Below are 3,070 nucleotides of genomic sequence, written 5' to 3' on the forward strand. Positions count from 1 at the left end.
GGACCGGGGCACGAACCCGTGTCCCCTGCATCGGCAGGCGGACTCTCACCACTGCGCCACCAGGGAAGCCTCTAACATCCCTCTTTTACCCTCTTATCCTTAGTTTCCCTGCAGAGCCCTGGGGCAGCCTGGGGACCGGGCCAGGACTGTAATTGTGGGGTGCACACCAGGGAGGGTTCCCCTCCAGCAGGCTGAGCAGGACCTGGTGAAAGGGTAGGGCAGCCTGGGGATCCCCGACCCTCTGGCTGCTCCCACTTCTCTCCTGAGAGCCAGCCACCCCTCTCTCCCCAAGCCCCCTCCAAGCAGGACAGACCTGGAGCTGGTGATCTAGCACCCTTCCCCTGCCAAGGCATCCAGCAGAGTTAGAGCTCCCGGTTGGGGGCGGGGGCAGGGGGCAGACCTGCGTTCACATTCCCCATGGCTTCTGTGTTCCCCTGCCTGCCTGCTCTGCCTTCCAAGCAGCAAAGATTAATCTTCTTAATGTTGCTATTATTCACAGTATTTATCACGCTAATAGGTTTAGATTTGAATAGTGTTTTCATCTTTTCCAGCACACTTTCACATCTATTATCTTAATTTTTACCCTGATGATAGGGTAGGTATTTTTACCTCTGTTTTGTAGTCAAACTGGAGCACATAAAGATTTGCCTAAGGTCACATAACTGGTTAATAACAGGGTGGACTGGCAAAGGAACTGGATGTGTATCAGCCATGCCCATGCAATGGGCCTCCCCATCCATGCCTTTCCTCATGCCCCTGGCACTCCAGATGCAACCTTTCTGAACCCCAACATTTTCTTCTTTCATAGGGATAGACACAGCATCTAAATATCTCCCTCCCTCCCTTCATTTTGGAATACTTACCATGGGCTTTGTAGGGAAGTCCTACCTATAAGACAGGCAGTCCTGGCCGTCCTGGAGCAGACCACCCAGCTAGGCAGACGGGCACAGGACAAGGCCATCAGGGGGTACGAGATGCCACAGAGGGCAAGGCCAGAGAGAGGTGCGTGCCTAGGGCCACGGGGTCTCACTGCTCACCCCTAAGCATTCAGGCCCACAGCTGCTCCGTTGGGCTGCAGGTTCACGGTCCCAGCCATCCGGCCCCCAGAGCCCTGCATGCCTGCCTCACAGCCCTGCCTTCCAGAGTTGGGGTGCTGTCAGCTCACCACTGGTACAAACCACCTGAGTATCGGTGTGGTGGCTGGTGGCTGGGAAGGTCTCTGACCTGGTCCTTGTCCTTGATCTCTCCTCCCTTCCACGGAGGCCAGAGCGTAAATGCATTTGCAGAATGTGTACTCAGACCCTGCCCTGTGCACAAAGTTCTGGGCTTCTCACATGTGCCAAGGCCATGGGCGGGAAGTACATAAGTGTCCTCTCAGGCCTGTCCAGCTGCCCTAGCCAATCTGGGTGACCCTCTCTGAGATTCTGGGCTCTTCAAGACCGGAGCCTAGCCCAGCCTGACAGGGCCCCGGAAGGGGCTTGTGGTACAAGTGATGGGTGGCTACCGTCCTGCCCAGCGATGATGAAACTGATCTCTCTGAGAAGCCAAGTCCGACTCCCCTGCGCTTTGAGATCTCTTCTCTCCCACGCCTGGGGCCTTCGTGCGTGGGCCAGGTGGTCTTGATGGGGCCAGAGGGGCTGCTTCTGCAGGAGCATGGGCCTAGGGACCCCCAGAAGGAGGAGGAAGCCTGGGCTCAGAGCCCAGACCCACTTTGTGTGGGAAAGTGTGAGACTCTGGTTGCTTGTGTGTGTTTAGACCCTGACCCTTACGGACCCCGAGCCAGGGAGCCAGACATTCATGCTACCTGCCATCCTGTTGGCCCTTGAGGAGGGCTCGGGGCCTCAGTTTTCTCGCTGGAGTGTGAGTTGTGGGCGGCCAGAGCTGCTTCCCGGTTGCTGAGTGGGGGAGAGCTCAGGCTTTCCTGGCACTCAGGGGGCTCTAGCCAGCAGAGGGGCGGAGAGAGGGTGACTTTGTGCTGCAGCCATGGCAGCAGGACGTTTTAAACTTACTCTGCCTCCCAGAAAAGTGCTCTGGGAGAACTTGAGGCAGCGCAGGCCTGTGTCAGGGCCGTCCTCCCGCAGGTGGGCCGTGTGTGCGGGAGCCTCGGCCTCAGCGGCACCTGGCCTTGAACAAGTCCCTTCCTCTCCCTGGACTTCAGTTTCCTTATTTATAAACAGGGATTTGGACTAGAAGGGTTTGGGACGTCTTCCTGCAATTAGTGTCTTTGACTTAGACAGCTCAAGGCGTCACACGGGGTGAGATGGTGCAGACCCCTCTTGATCATGAGGCTGCGGGGCCTCCCCACCTTCCTGAGCACCTTCCCAGTGGTGGCCCCCAGCCAGACTGCCCGCGGGAGGGAGAGTCCGCTGTGAGCACAATTGTGTTAGAAGCATTCTCAGAGAGTTCTCTGCCCCTAAATATCTCCTACTGCAGCCTACCGGAATTCCAGTTGTCCGTAGGAGGCCCCTCTTATGTAGGTACGTAACTTGGGAGGATTCTAATGGTCACTTTAAGGGGGAGAACAGGAAAGGAAGAGTCCCCAGGCAGTGGCATAAGGGGAATTTTCATGACATCAAGTGAGGGGCAAGGTCCAGAGTATGACTTAGGGAACACGGCAGAGTCTTCCAGGGTGAGAGTTGGAGGGAGAAGTGGATGGCCAGCCCCACTGGTTCAGCTTCACTGGGGCAGGGCCCTGCAGGGCAGCCTGTGTGCTGGAGGGGGAGCCCGCAGAACCAGGCTGGACTCTGGTGGCCCACGGAGGAGGCCAGCCTTCTCTGTCCCCCCTGTCGTTTCTTGTCTTCTGGGCCGTGCAGCTGTTGGCAATCTCATCAAACAGAGCCAAGGCCTAGGAGGCCAGAGCTGTGAGTTGTTCCCACTGAAGCTCTTGGCCTCCCGCAGAGCAAAGCTCAGTTCCCCAGGCTACAGCTGCAACCCCAGAAAACAGGTGTTACGTTCGGCAACCGAACCAGGTGAGCTGGATGATGTGTGACTCGTTAAAGAATCATCCCCAAGACTTGAAAGTACTCAAAGTGTACGTTTTGAAATGTAAATTTATTTTTGGAATTATTTT

This window comes from Physeter macrocephalus, chromosome 6, assembly GCF_002837175.3.
Source record: "Physeter macrocephalus isolate SW-GA chromosome 6, ASM283717v5, whole genome shotgun sequence".
Lineage (NCBI taxonomy): Eukaryota > Metazoa > Chordata > Mammalia > Artiodactyla > Physeteridae > Physeter > Physeter macrocephalus.